Raw genomic sequence first — 15,226 nt, 5'->3', positions numbered from 1 at the left:
TTTACAGAAGCTTTTCAGTTTCATGAGGTTCCATTTATTGATTGTTGCTCTTAGGGCCTGTGCTGACTGTTCAGGAAGTTGGACTGTGCATCTTTTAAAATACACTCACTGCCCATTTGTGCTTCTTGTATAGTCTATTCTCATATTTCTATTTTGCAGTTGCTCTTTTTTACATAAATGTGGAAATAGCAACTTTTTATAGATGTTGAACAGCAAAACTCTTCTGAAAGTATTGACAATGCTTAGATTTTTTCCTTTCTACTATTTATTTAGCTTTTGTTGTAGAGTCCTTTATCAAATAGCTCAAATCTTTTAAATAGTCAACTTGGGTGGTTTTCTTATTCTTTTTGTTTTGCCTTTTAAAAAACACACTTGTCAGCAGGGCATGGTGGTGCATGCCTTTAATCCCAGCCCTTGGAGAAGCAGAGGCAGGTGGATCACTGTGAGTTCAGACATCCAAGGCTACTCAGAGAAATCCTGTCTCTAAAAACCAAAAATAAAGGAACAAACAAAAAAAAAAAAAAAAAAAGAAAGAAAAAAGAAAATGTTTTTGCCAACTCCAAGTTTTCATAAAAGTTTTCTGTATTTACTGCTACTTTTTTTTTTTTTTAAATGTAGCTTTAAGGCTTACAGGGCTTTTTGGTTGTTATTGTTTTTACCAGGTGTGCTACTGTTGCTCACGGAGGTCAGAACAGGATGTTGGATTTCCTGGACCTGGCGTTCCAAACATCTGGGCTGTCATGTACTGGGTACTTGGAAATAAACCCAGGTCCTATGGAAGAACAGGCAGTGCTCTCAGTGGCTGAGCCATCCCTCTAGCCCTGAAGGTTTATGATTTTAACTCACTTGGAATATATTTTTATGCTGTCAGTGAAGAGCAGTGTACAGATCTGTAGCTATTCAATGAAAGGATTTTTCACTGAATACTAAATCCTTCCTCTACTGTTGCTTTGAGCATTCCTCTATAGCATGCATTACATTTATTTCTTTCTCCCTCTTCTTTCTCTCTCATCTCTACTTCCAACCTCCACTCTCCCTCTCTCTCCCTCCCTCGCTCCAAGTGTGTGTGTGTTGTATTCCTATAAACTTATATATTTCTTTATATTTTATTTTCTAAATAATCTAATAAGCTTTTACTAGAGCTAATAAGGAATGGAAATCACCCAGAAACCACGAGCAGATGGAAGGCAGAAGGTAGGGAGTTGAGCTAAGAGAATGTGATGCGTATTGACAGAGCTATATTAAAAAAATAAGCAGAACAGTTGAAAGGTTCCAATATTTATTTTTCTTTTTCTGTCAGTGTTGATTTTTACTTTAAATTTCTTTTTTAATATTTCAGAAAGAGAGTCATTCCTCTGAAATTCTGTGGTATGTGTGTATTGATTACAGCACAGTTGGTACAAATACACATTTCTGACAGTCATTGTTTACACGGCTGGGGTTCACTTATTAGTAATGTTCTCATTTTGCAGATGTGGACTAGTTAGGGGCGATCAAGTTGGCATAGTTGAGGAAGATTATTACTTGAATTATTCCCTGTGGCACTAACTTCCTTTGCATGAGCTCTTCATTTGCATATTGGCTCTGGGGAGTTAATGTCTGACTACTCATTCTTTGACCCAATGTGAGCGGACCATCTGGGAGGAAACTTTTATTAGTCAGTCCCTAAGTGACTGAAAAGTGTGGGGAGATTGAGAGCAGGGGAACACGGGAATAGTCTCACTTTGAATTTCCACTAATCTGGCTCAGACTGAAGACCCTTCCTACGTAGACACACAGTGAGCCTGCTGTTAGAAAAATAGTTTTTGCCAGGTGCGGTGGCACAAGCCTGTAGTCCCAGCACTCAGGAAGGCAGAGGCAGGTGGATCTCTGTGAGTTTGAGGCCAGCCTGGTCTACAAAGTGGGTCCAGGAGAGAGAGCCAACCCTACACAGAGAAACCCTGTCTTGAAAAACAAAAGAAAGAAAGAAAGAAAGAAAGAGAGAGAGAGAGAGAGAGAGAGAGAGAGAAAGAAAGAAAGAAAGAAAGAAAGAAAGAAAGAAAGAAAGAAAGAAAAGCATCTTATCTTCAGAGTTGCTTTCTATCATTACCTACAACAGACTGGCACAAACATGGGCATGCATGTATACACACACACACACACACACACACACAAACACAGGGACACACAGGATCTGTAGGTTCTGCATATACTTAAAATATTCCAAATAATAATATTGTATGTATAATAAACTTTTTTTGAATTGAAGAACTAGAGGAATTGTGCCAAAAGTTCATGGTCTTACCTACATGTTAGCCCACACATAGTAAATTCTACTTTTCAGTGAATATTACAGATATTCATAGAAAATTTTGCTTATTGAAGTTTACCTTGTTACTCGATCCAGTAAAACTTAAGAGTGATTTCAAGGAAGATTTGATGAAACATGTGAATGTGAACAATGACATCAAAACCTTTAGGAATTTTTATGAAGTTCTATGAGAAAAAGATGGAAATAATTGTTCAAATCTTCCTTATTTCAATAATCCCTAGGTGACCTTTTTCTCTATACTTAATAGTGTCTAGGTGTGATGTCTGTATTGCATACTTGTCCAGACTCAGAGACTTGGGTTTTTGATCATGAAACCTCTTTATGACTGGTGAATATTTATTGAAAATGTTTGTGTTTTATTTTACCAGCGTAGTGCTGGGATTGCTTGCACACACTACACAGGTGCTGTACCCTTGAGCTCCATCGCTAGTGTCAAAGAACACAGTGGTCTTTCTTCTGTTTCAGGTGATTAACACTGCCTATTCTGCCACTAGTGCTGTTGCAGGTAATTAGAGAACGCAGGCTGGTGGTCACACTTGGATTCACACTAGACAGTCCTGGGCCCCTTCCATGAGCTTGCCTTCTTCATAACAAGGCACCAAGAAACTAAACCCCTTGAGGTTCTAATTTCTAGAATATTCCGAAACACTTCTGTATTTATGTATTGTGTGCATTGAGGCAAACACTAAGGGCCTGATATAATTTTTGTTCCTCCTTTTCACATTAGGGTTTCTTGTTTGTTTTCTTGCCCCTTTCCCTGAGATTAAACACTGTCTATCTTAGCCCCGCTGCTGGCTTCCTGCTCTTCCTCTTCTAGGTGGCTCCAGCCTCCCTGGTGGATGTCATAGCAGACTAGTTTCAGAACACTCTAACAACGTGTTTCTGCCTCTTCTCGGACTTGGGCAATGCTGCTGCTGCGTAACCCTACTAGAAGAGGCAACCGCTTGACTGGACTTTTCCCTTAACAGTTGTAGGAGCACTCAGAGGCAGAAAGGCCCCGAAGTCCTCTCAGGTACACAGACTCATGGGTGTCCTGTGACATAGGCTACAATTATTTCTGTGAGTTCCTCTTGATCATCTTGTCACTAAGACCAAGAAAATGAGCTCACTTGACATTCTACTATGGATTACTTCTTGCTTGCTTTACAAATAGCTTCTGTCCTTTTATTAGTATCAGAGACAATCCCGCTGTCATAACTTCTGAAAACGAAACAGGCACAATATTTGAATCTTTTCTTCTATTTGGTCAAACTTCAAACAACTTTAGTTGGAAATGCAGCGTTCTTGGAAATGTCTCATGCTGCTCCTACATTTGTATGTAAACTCTTCACCCATCTCCTCTGAAATCACTGCTTTAACTACATCCATGTAAACTACATCCTTGCCCTTGTGCTACCTCCAGGGAATCATTCTACCTACTAATACCTTCATCTTGATTCTTTTACTTTCTATTAAGTTAAACCTTACATCTGTTCAAGCTACAGGCTCCTCACATCTTTATGAATTCTTGAATAATCAAATCTTCATTTCACATTTTTTTCTATTCCAATTCAGAAAGCCATGGGAATATATAATATATAGATACTTTCAAATGCTTATGTTTCTTTGGCTCCTTTATAGATACATTAATGTGAGATGGCATCACTAGGGTGAAAGCTATCAAGTGGCAGGGCACATAAGTGTCACTTGATTCCTGTGTCTTTTCAGTCTCTGTCCTTAAGGTATAGTCCTTAACTCCATGGTTTCAAAAGCTATTGCAATTCTAATAAAAGAAAAAGGATATAAATAACTTATGTACTTGAAGACAGTTTTAATAACTTTTAAATTTGTACAAAGAGAGCAACAGAACAAGAAAATTTGAACACAGGGAGCTTCCCAGAGACTCATACTCCAACCAAAAACTATTCATGGAGATAACCCAGAACCCCTGCACAGATGTAGCCCATGGCAGTTCAGTGTCCAAGTGGGTTCCATAGTAATGGGAAGAGGGACTGCCTCTGACATAATCTGATTGGCCTGCTCTTTGATCACCTCCCCCTGGAGGGGAGCAGCCTTATCAGGCCACAGAAGATGACAATGCAGCCACTTCTGATGAGAATTGATAGTCTAAGATCAGAAAGAAGGAGAGGAAGACCTATCAGTGGACTTGGGGAGGGGCATGCATGCAGAAAGAGGTGGAAGGGTGGGATCGGGAGGGGAGGAGGAAGGGGCTTATGGGGGGATGCAGAATGAATAAAGTATAATTAATAAAAAAATCTATATGCAAAAAAAAAAAAAGAATGAAAAAGAAGGAGCAGCCAAGGCTCCGCATTGTTAGTATTGCCCACTGGAATGCTAGAATTAGCAAATCTGTATTGACAAATCTTAAATATAAATTACCAATAGTTTCCAATAGGATCTATCCATTTTGCTATCTTACATTTTTTTAATTAAAAAATATATATAATGATATATATCTGTCCATTTTAGTCTTATCTAGAGCATTTTTACTGAAGGGTTAATGATCTAAAACAAGAACTTCAAAGGAGCTGAGAAACTGCACCCTCCCCAATCCCCTCATGCCTGGGGACCCAGTCTCCACACACACAGAGACCACTGCTCTTCACTGTCTGACTTAAGAACCATCTGCTTCTGCAGAAGTCAGTCTCTTCTTCCTTTTATTTTCATGTTGTCTCCATCAATCCTGATCTAACATTTACTGCTGAGCCCCCCCCCCCCAGTTTTCTACTTACTCGTTTCTCCTTCCACGCAACCCTGGCAAGCCTAATATTTTTAATGTCACTAGAGTTTTGGCTTTTCTGCAGTGTCATGTAGTTGAAACACACAGCCTTTGAAGGTTAGCTTCTCTCACCTAATATTATGAATTTAAGGTTCTTTCACGTCTTTCAATGACTTCATTTATTTTTAGCACCAGATGGATGTACCTTAGTATATCCGTTCCATAGGATATCTATTGCAAGCAGCTTGGTTGCGTCCAAGTTTTATGAATGAAAGCACTGTAAACATCCGAGCACAGGCTTTATGTATATACCTGGTGTCTCGGTTACTTTCTAGTGCTGTGATAGAACACTATGTGATACGCGGTGACGTCTCATGGTTGTTTTAATTTGTAGCTTCTTGTTTATGTGACATGTGATATCTTTTTATATGTCTATTTATCATCTTCATATCTTGTTGATTAAAGTTGTTAAAATGAGTTTAACACCAGCATTCATGACAAAAGCGAGCCATGGTTGTAGGCACATGTATTCCCAGCATTGGGGAGATATAATTTAATTAGATCCTTGGGGTCACTGGCTAAGTGCCCAGTGCAGCTTGGGAGCCCAGTCTTTTTGATACTGTCTAACTTCCAATGAAGGACTCTGTCTCAATAAAACAAGGTGGATGGTTTTTGAGGAGTGACACCTTGAGTTGACATCTAGGCACACAGACACATAGACACACACACACACACACACACACAGGAGTTCTCTGTGTATTTTGGATAACAATTCTTTTCCACACTTGGCCTCTGGCAGACATTTTCTTCTGCTTTGCAGGCTGTCCTCTCAGTCTCTTGATGTTAGCTTTCACAGAACAGAGTTTTAGCTTCAATGAAGTTCACTCATTAATTCTTTCTTTCATGGATCACGCATTTGATGTCGTATATAAAAAGTCATCAACCACACTCGGGGACCCCAGGCTTACTCCTGTGTCACACTGAGCCTGGTTTTAAAGGCTTTTCTGCAAGACTTACCGCAAGCTGCTGTGTGTTCTGCCAGGTAGGCTGAGAAATGCCACTGAGAAAGCATCCAGTGTGAAGATTCTGTAGCAGAGAGGGAAAGAGGATGCTCGCTGTAGGGGACCTCTTGGACTCTGTGACTCATGAATATGCATGAAGCTTCCGTTTCCTTGTAGCTCCAGGGAGATGGCGAGCACCTGCTTCGCCCTCCTGAGCAATCATGTGAGTGATGTAAACATCTGAGAAGTCTAGTCCTGTCAGCTGAGGAAGAGCTTTTTCTTTCTAATTTGCTTCATGCTCGCTATTCTTGCCCCGCGAATACGTTTGAAGGATAAAAATTTAAAAGTATAACAAAGATAAAAATAAATGAAAAACCTGTTCATTTATCAACACCATGTTTTGTTCATCTGGCTCCTGAGAGTCAACAAACATCTCATACATAATTCCCCATCTGGGTTAACACTTCTGGGTCTGTGTCCCGAAAGTTTTTCCGTGTTCACTTTAAATTTGCAAATTTAGGGGCTGATTAATGCAGTGCTTGCCTAATCCAAGTGAAGTGCCCTGTGTTCTCAAAAATCTAAGGAAAGAATGTTTGATAAATGTTGGCTATTCTTTGCCATGCTGTGCGGTTGGCCATTAAAAGTCTATCTGCTTCAACCAAGCGGTGTTTTTCTGTCTTTGTCAGACACAAAACAAACATCTCTTTGTTTAGTGATCACAGCTCCCATTTTTCCTGTCAGAGGAATCCACCAACTTGATAATCAGAGATGTCTTCACATTAGCGGAGTCTACAAAGCCGGAGGGGCACACAAACCTCTCAGAAACATTTGCTGTCTGGGCTTGGTGGTGCGGTTGCCACAGCGACAAAACTGCGGCATTCTCTGTTTCTCATTCGTTTGGGAAGAGAAATTCCCAAAGTGATGGGTCTCCTATACACTGGACCCTGCAACTGTCTGTTTTGCTATCACACTTTTCCTCTCCTGGGCTTAGATGGAAGGGGGAGTTTTCATTGGGAGGATTCAGGAAGGCGGGGGATGGGCAGACAAAATTTTGTACACTGACAATTAATTACAGATAGCTGAGCAAACCAATCTGTAATTATGATTTCTTCCTGGATTCTGACATCCATTTACACATTGACTGGAGCCAGTGTCAGGAAGCCTTATTGCTGCACTGCCACAAAGGGAACTTTAAGTTACACACACACCAATTTGAAAGTAGCAATTAAAATGAAATCACAATGGTCCAACTCTTTGATAAGATTTAAGTAGATATCTATGTATAATTGAATGACGAGTTACTCTGAACCAGAAGGTCCAGCAATTATTTATCACTCATTAAACAGCAGCTATAAAATAGCAATGAGTAGGCGTTACTCAGGACCGTCATGTGCAGAAGTGACACAGGACTGTCTTCAGGGAAGTGGTATAGCTACATAAGAACAAGTTAAAACAGTTAATGTATTTGCATGTTTGCAGATCCTCATCTTATTAATGATACAGCAATCTCTCAATTGCTTTGAACCTCAGTTTTGATGAGAATGTAAGCTTTGTATTTTTCTGAAAAAAATGCCTTAATTAACAGCAAAATACAGGTTTGTTTTTAGGTTAAAGTGGAGCAAATAGAGCATCATTTATAGTATTTAATTTTTATTTTGTTAAAATAATATGTTGCTAATATATTAAATATGTTAAAATAATATGCTGTTAATATATTAAAAGAACCATAGTCATTTCTTAACAGCCTGTGTTGTGTCTTCCAAAGGGGAAAGAGGAAATATTTTTGCAGCCTCTGTTAGCTTCTCTTTGCCTCTGTGCACATCACCTTACCTAATGTAAAACTACTAAGAGCTACTAACTGTTTCATACATGTGACTAAGATGAAGGCCTTTGTGTCCAGAACCACAAAATCAATAAAAAATATGGTGAAAATTTTTCTTTCTTTTTTTTCTTATTTATTATTTTGTGTGCATTGGTGTTTTGCCTGCATGTATATCTGTGTGAGGGCATCAGATCTTGTAGATACAGGCAGGTATAAGCTGCCATGTGGGTGCCAGACCTTCCAGAAGAGCAGTCAGTACTCTTCACTGCTGAGCCATTTCTTCAGCACCAAATTTTGGGTTTTATAATCCAATGAATGTTCTTTGTATTAACTTGAAGAATCAACTCATTCAAGGAAGAGTACATATTTAGAGATGAAGTCTTGTATAAAGTTTATTTTTAAAGAATTATAATAATTATTAAATTGCCAAGAATCTTGATGTAATTATTATTATATATAATCTGTACTGTGTTGGATGCTAATTTTATTTCTTTGCTGTGGTTAATCTTGGTTGTGAACTTGATTGGAACTAGAATCAACTGAAAGGCAAGATTGGCACTCCTATGAGGAATGCCAATGATCTAATTCTTGATTAGATCATTTGAAGGGTGAAAACCCATCCTGGATGTAGGCAACACCTTCCAATGGCAACCCAGACAGAAGGGACAGAGAAGAAAAACTTTGCTTTTCGTCTGCTTGCCTTCACTCTTGCTGGAGAGTTCACTTACCCTGACGCTGCCACAGCCATGTTTTTTTTTTTTTACTGATGTGAGAACCAACCTCTTTGGGTTTCCAAGGTAGACTGAAGACCAGAACTCACCCAGGAGTCCTCCAGGCCTTCATGGCCCAATGGCGCTGTTGAGACATCCAGTTTCATGGGATCAGCACTTCCTGTAATCTTGACATTTGATAAATTCCCTTTGATACATATTATTTCTATTTCTTCTGTTTCTTTAGGGAACTGTGACTAAATATATTTGGCAGCCATTTCTTTGACCTAAGAATCCTCAGGGATTTTTTGGGGGGGAGGGTTGTCTATGTGAAAACAGGGAAGCTAAATTTCATTTCAATTTCAAGGGTAGATTTTATAAGTAGGCTAAGCTTTCTGTTTCTTTGACCAAAATGATTGATTCTACAATTATACATGGAAAAAATGTAATTCATTACTATTTTGGCTTATTTTGAATGGTGTGTGTGCGCACTGAGCTAATAATCTAATTCCTGATTAGATCATTTAAAGCGGGAAAACTCATCGTAAGTGTAAGAAACACCTTCCAGTGGCAATCCAGATAAAAGGGACAGAGAAGAAAAAATGAAAAAAAAAATCTAGACTAGAAAAATGAGAGGGGCAAAGGAGGAGGAAAGTAAAGGGAGACAGGGAAACAGATAGAGGGAGAGGGGAGAGGGAGAGAGCAAGTGAGCAAGAATGAGAGCTGGAGAGAGCGGGAGAAAGAGAGGGAATGAAAGAAAGGGGGAAAGCAGATGAGAGGGAAAGAGAGGGACAGAGGGACAAAGGGATAGAGGGAGAAGGGGAAAGGGAGGGAGGGAGGAAAGGGAGAGAGAGAGGTTCCAGACTTTTCTGTGGTATTTATTTTGTTTCCTAGTCTACACAAAGAAGTGATGTGCACAATGAAAACATCATAGTTTGTCTCCACTCTGGCATTGAGAAAGGAGCTCTCACTTCAGCCTAGACCCAATGCAGATTATAAGAACAAGAGCACAGCCCAATGCACAAATTAAAAATAGGTTTTGATGTATGATACATGAAATTGTTGGTTTGTTGTTCTTTCCCAACATAATAAGCTGAATGGTAAGGTCTGGATGTGATGATGGGCATGGCTACAGCTCCGTTTGTTCTATGAAACCAGTCCAGTAAAAGAGAACAAAACAAACAAAAACAACTGATATAATAAAGAAACAAAGTCAGGAAAGGGCATATGGAATGCTGGTGACATGATGTCACACAGTCTTGACTTATGGATGCCATTTTTTTTTTAAAGCCAATTAATACATTTGCTTGGCTGCTCAACCCAATTCCTGCTACTGAGGCATACTGATTTCTTTATGTATCATACTGTAAGTCCAGTTCTTTACCCCGAAAGCAACTGAATTAACCTTGAGAGCAGCCTGAGCACTAGCTAGATCAGTGTTGGTAAAGGAGGAAAGGCACTCAATAGGCAAATTTAGCACAGTGGGCAGATGCCACACAGGGACTACGTGAGGTCATTGTATTCCTAATAAAACTTCATGTCTTAAAGCAGAAGTGAAGAAGGTGAGGTTTTCAAACCAATGCTGAGTTAAATCCCTAGCCCATCAGAAAAATGCAAATTAGAACCAATTTTAGAACCCGTCTAGGAATGGCTCTATCATCGATAAAACAAATGACAATTAATGTTAGTGAGGCTCTGGGGAAAGAGAAACCCTTAGACTCTGGCGGTGGGAATTGGAAGTTGACTAGCTTCTATGGGTATCAGTATTGAGGTTTCCCCCCGAAAAAGAAATCTAAAAAGGGGACTGTCATATGACCCAGCTGTCCACTCCGGAGCGTAAATATGAGCACGCTAGGTCAGCACACCATGAAGGCATGTCCACGTCTATGTTTATTGCTGCACTAGTCACGAGAGCCGGGAAGTGCAGCCAGACTAGATCTCCGTCCTCAGATAAATGGGTAAAGAAAACACACACTAGAATTTTATGCATCCATAAAGAAAAATGAAGTCATGACTTAGCAGGAGCTGGGAATCATTCTGTTAAACAAAATAAGTCAGACTCAGAAAGACTACCATGCTTTCCCTCACAGTGGAACTGTGTGTGTGTGTGTGTGTGTGTGTGTGTGTGTGTGTACGTGCAAGAGAGAGAGAGAGAGAGAGAGAGAGAGAGAGAGAGAGAGATAAAGGGATTTATTTTGAAAGGAGAGAAAAAACTTGTTTTAACTTTTTATTGATTCATGTCACACACCCCCATTCCTTGGTATCTGCCCTCTGTCCTTGCAACCTCTTCCACAAAAGAAAATTAAAAAATAAAATAGAAACAAACACCAAAAAAAAAAAAAAAAAAGAAAAAAAAAAAACAAACCTAAAACAAGAACCCCCCCCAAAAGCAAAACAAAACAAAACAACAACAAAACCCCCATCTTGCCATGGAAGCTGCAGCATGTCATGGGGTGTCACATGTATGTCCTTTTGTCCCCACATCTTTACTTGCAGGTGTTCATTGCAGTGAGGTTTTGAGGCCTCAGGCTTCTGCTACACTATCAGCACTGGATCCTCACTGGGACTCCTCTCAGATATCCTGTTGTTTCCCTGTGTCATGGAGATCCTGCAGCTTTGGTTCTTCAAAACTGGCCCCTTTATGTGTTCCAGCAGTTCATAGGCCCTATACCTCACCTAAGCAGCATAGTCGAGTTGCCTGGTGGCGGGGACTCTGGCAGCTGGCCCTGAAGGCATGAACTTGGGACACCTGGGATGGCCCCTCATCTTCTGAGACGTGGCATGGATGTGGGAGAGATACCCTTCCCCACCCCTCACCCCTCACCACCTGTGGCAGGTGGGGGAGAGGTTCCTGAGGTAATAAGAGCTGGACAGCTAACCCAACTCCTCACTGGCTGCAGCATTTGGGAGAGTGGGCCTTGTCCCATGCCTGGACAGCACAGAAGGGCTGGTCCTGGTGGTGAAGGCACAGGTGAGCCAGCCCTGAGAGTGCGAGAGCAGAAGAGCTGGTCCTACTAATTGCTGGTTGTGTCTGCACTGTGTCAGCCAGCTGGGCAGTGCTGGGGGGCTCTCCCTCCCCAGTGGTGTGGGTGTAGGTACAAAAAAGCTGGTGAGCTGACTAAGTTACCACCCAGGCCCAGATCTGGGGCTTTGAGTTGGCTCATCCCAAAATCTACCTCATCTAGGAATTGCGGGGAGAAAGGTCTTAAGGGACTATTACTAGGTGCACAAGGAAGCAGAAGGGAGGCCTATCTGTGAGAAGAGAGAGAATCAACTAGAGCAGCCAGGAGTATGGGGGAAGGTAGTGAAAAAGGCAGATGAATTAGATTGAATTGCAAGAACACATATGTATGAAAAATAATGAAATGCATTATTTTGTATGCTAAGTTGTAATTCTGGCATTTTAGTTTCTTTAAAAATCTCAGAAATATTCTAAGAATATGTTTTCATTTTAATCCCAGGTGTGGGAATATGGAGCTTCTTTGGACTGTCTGCAGTGGCTGACTATGATTTGCCTCATGCTCTAGCAGAGGTGTGATTTTCCCCAGCTGCAGATAGTTTCTGTGATTGTGTGATGTTTGGAATTCTGGAAACTCTTGAGAGGGACTATTAATGCTAGAGCCTTGACAGCCTTAATAGACGGGGTGTAGGTTGTTAGCTGGTTTTTGCTGGTTGAGGTTTGTTAACTAGTAGTGTGCAAAGAAGAAACAACAACAAGAAGAAATTAAATATCCTGATGGTGAAGATCAAACTTGCCCCAAAGAACTGGTGCCCTTAATCAGCAGGAAATAGTCTAATGATAACGTTGACCCCTTTCCAATACCCGACTTTATTCAGGGATCTCTTTTCTTTCCTCTCTATCCTCTTTTCTCTTTTGTTTAGTGTTAGGGGGTTAAAAGGGTGGAAGAAAAGGGGTGGAGCAAGGTGGAAGAAAAATGAACCCATGAAGTAGCAAACTCCAGTTACACAAGCTTAAAAATTAATCTAAGAAACAGCACTTGTTTAAAAACATGAATAAAGCTGTGCAAAGTAAAAATCTGGGAGAAGGACTGTGGGGTCTGACAGATCCTTAGAAATTCCTGTGGAGGCTTTAAAAGTTTATTGTAACACATACCAACCAGTCATTGCATTTCCCCTCCATTAGAAAAACATGAAAATATCCATGACAAATAAATCCCAATAAATGCATGTGCCCCCCATCCTGAATGACAAATCTTCCCTGTAACAGAAACAGAATGTGAGTCTCAATACCTTTGGCAGGTGTTGCTGTCCTTTGCTGCTGCCCCAGGGCAGAGAGAGCCTGCCTCTCCAACTCCCCAAGTGACTGATCGGAGTCAGAATTGATCCTCATCTCGGCCAATTCTCTTGTTCCAGGAAAAGCTGTTATTGAGATCAGAACACTTTTACCCTCTGAAACCGTCACTGGTTTTTAAGGATAATTTTCTGTCTCCCCCCTAAAAGTGGCTGAGCACTGAGCAGCTACCCTATGAGGAGAGAGATGAGCGCAGCAGTCAAATGACACTCGCACAAACCCACAATTTATACCCTCAGACAGCCTGTCTCCAAGCTTGTGTTTCAGTTTTCATTCCATCTTATTTGTTTTAAACTCTGTGAACAGAGAACATTCCTGCCTGGTTAAATGTACACTCAGTATGGTGTGCAGCAAGATGTCCTTCCACGGTCCTTTGCCAGCATCCTTTTCTTTTGCCACGAACAGGTAACTGGCCATCTTATCATGAAGTATCCTTTCAGGAGATTTTGGACAACCTAGTGTAAAAATCATACACATACACAGTTGCTGTCCCCACTTTCTTACACAAAATGTGACATGCTAGTAATTATTCTGCACTGTGTATTTTGACTTAATGGTATTTCTCAGGGCATCTTTCTTAGCCATTGGCTTTACTGCTTCACTCTGTGAGTTCACTGTCATGCGACCAGTTTCCTCACAGTAGAAAGCTGGAATATTTGTAAAATTGTATTAGTGCTTTAGACAAATCACTTTTACGTGAATTGTATCTTACATGCCTGTTGCTTATTTCCAGAGAAATAAAGACAAACTCCAGTAAGAGCCACCCTCAGGCTCTCTCTAGTCTGAACCAAGCAATGGGCATCTCTTGGGACGACTGGCACAAGAGCCACACCATCGAGGGTAAGAGAAATCTCTACCACAAAAAGCAGAAGTATGCGCTGGGGCAGCCTGCTCTCAGCACAAAGGCTGGAGGCTGTCATGTGCACAGTCCAATCCCAAGGAGGCCACAAGAGGCCCCGTGCCTTGGTATTCAATATGGGGAACTTTTCCTGGGCCTCTGGGTGCTGTCACTCACAAACCAAGGATCACTGATGCTGTCTGCAATGCATCCAATATCCTCGTGAAGAGCTGTGTCGTGTTGATTGACAGCACACTGAACTGACAATGGTACAGGCCCCACTATAAGCTGCCCCTGGGCTACAAGAATTGGGGGGGGGGCAGCTAACTCCTGAGGAGAAAGATTTTAAATAACAACAAAATTAGAGAAAATGCAAATGAAATACAATGAAAGGAAAAAGAATGCCCAGATCAGCTGCCTTCTGGAGGAGCAGTTCCAGCAGGGCAAGCTTCTTGCCTGCATTGCCTCAAGGTTAGGCCACAAATGCAGAGCTGAGGGCTATGAGCTGGAGGGCACCGAGCTGGGGTTCCTTCTGAAGAAGATCAAAGCCCAGAAAAGCAAACAGGTCATCGTCCCCAGCTCACATAATAAAGGTGTTTATGGTTTGGGGTTTTGTTTGTTTATTTGTTTATAGAGTCTCCCTCCTTTTGGGCAAACTTCTAAGTCAGAGGCTTCACCTGGGTAATTGTGGTGGCTTGAAGAGGCTGATTTATTTATTATCCACAACAAGAAAAGTGGCTTTCATTGGCAAGCCAGCCAGGTGTTTGCAAAAAAAGAGATAATTGTTTTTGTTGTAAGACTTAAGATGTTGGATGGGCAGAGGTGCCCTTCCCACCATCCTTTTCTCTGACATCCAAATCTAAATAACTAAACTTTGTTTTCCAATGCGGGGGATTATCCAAAGCACCCTTTCCACAGGTCTCCAAGCAATGGTCTGCCCATGGATTCTCTAAAGGACTCTGGCCAGCTCGAGTGTGCCAGCATGGCTCTGGAAGGCCTTTCCCTTCTCCCCATTCCCTCTGCCTTGCTAAAAGCCATTACATTGCATTTCTGAAACTAGCCACTAAGGTCGATTCCCTTGTTTGGCCACTTCCTCCTCCTGAGGCTGCCTACCAAAGGCCCAGATATCAAAGTACTGAAGTCTAGCAAACAAAAGATCACCCAATGAACATGCTCAATTAAAACTAAACACCTCATCAAAACATGGGGTTTCCCATTTTACCTTTATAAATTGCCCTTTGCCTTTGTGTCACATCCATCTCCTCCCTATCCAGAGGCAGTCCTTTGCCCCACTCTGGAACAGACACCCCTTACTCCTCTCCCTTGCCCTTCTCTCCCCTCTCCTTGTTCCTTTCCCCTTCTCCCTTGCCCTCAGTCTCCTATCTTTGTCTCCTATTCTCCGACTTCTGTCCCTTTAGGGCAAATAAATCTCCTTTATGCTGAGAACTTGGTCTTGAAGGTATTGAGTTGATAATTTTTCCTGTCATTCTTGCTTGCCCTTCTATTCCTTTCC

The 15,226-nt window shown here is 41.2% G+C and overlaps 1 pseudogene; it reads left to right on the top strand.

The window, feature by feature from the left end:
- Positions 1-13,669: 13,669 nt before the first annotated feature.
- On the top strand, positions 13,670-14,347 carry LOC110539862 (small ribosomal subunit protein eS8-like; annotated as a pseudogene).
- The last annotated feature ends 879 nt before the right edge of the window (positions 14,348-15,226 follow it).

Source organism: Meriones unguiculatus, chromosome 8 (genome assembly GCF_030254825.1).
Source record: "Meriones unguiculatus strain TT.TT164.6M chromosome 8, Bangor_MerUng_6.1, whole genome shotgun sequence".
NCBI lineage: Eukaryota > Metazoa > Chordata > Mammalia > Rodentia > Muridae > Meriones > Meriones unguiculatus.
Note: the sequence above shows the minus strand (reverse complement) of the source record. Positions and strands in the feature narration are given on the sequence as shown.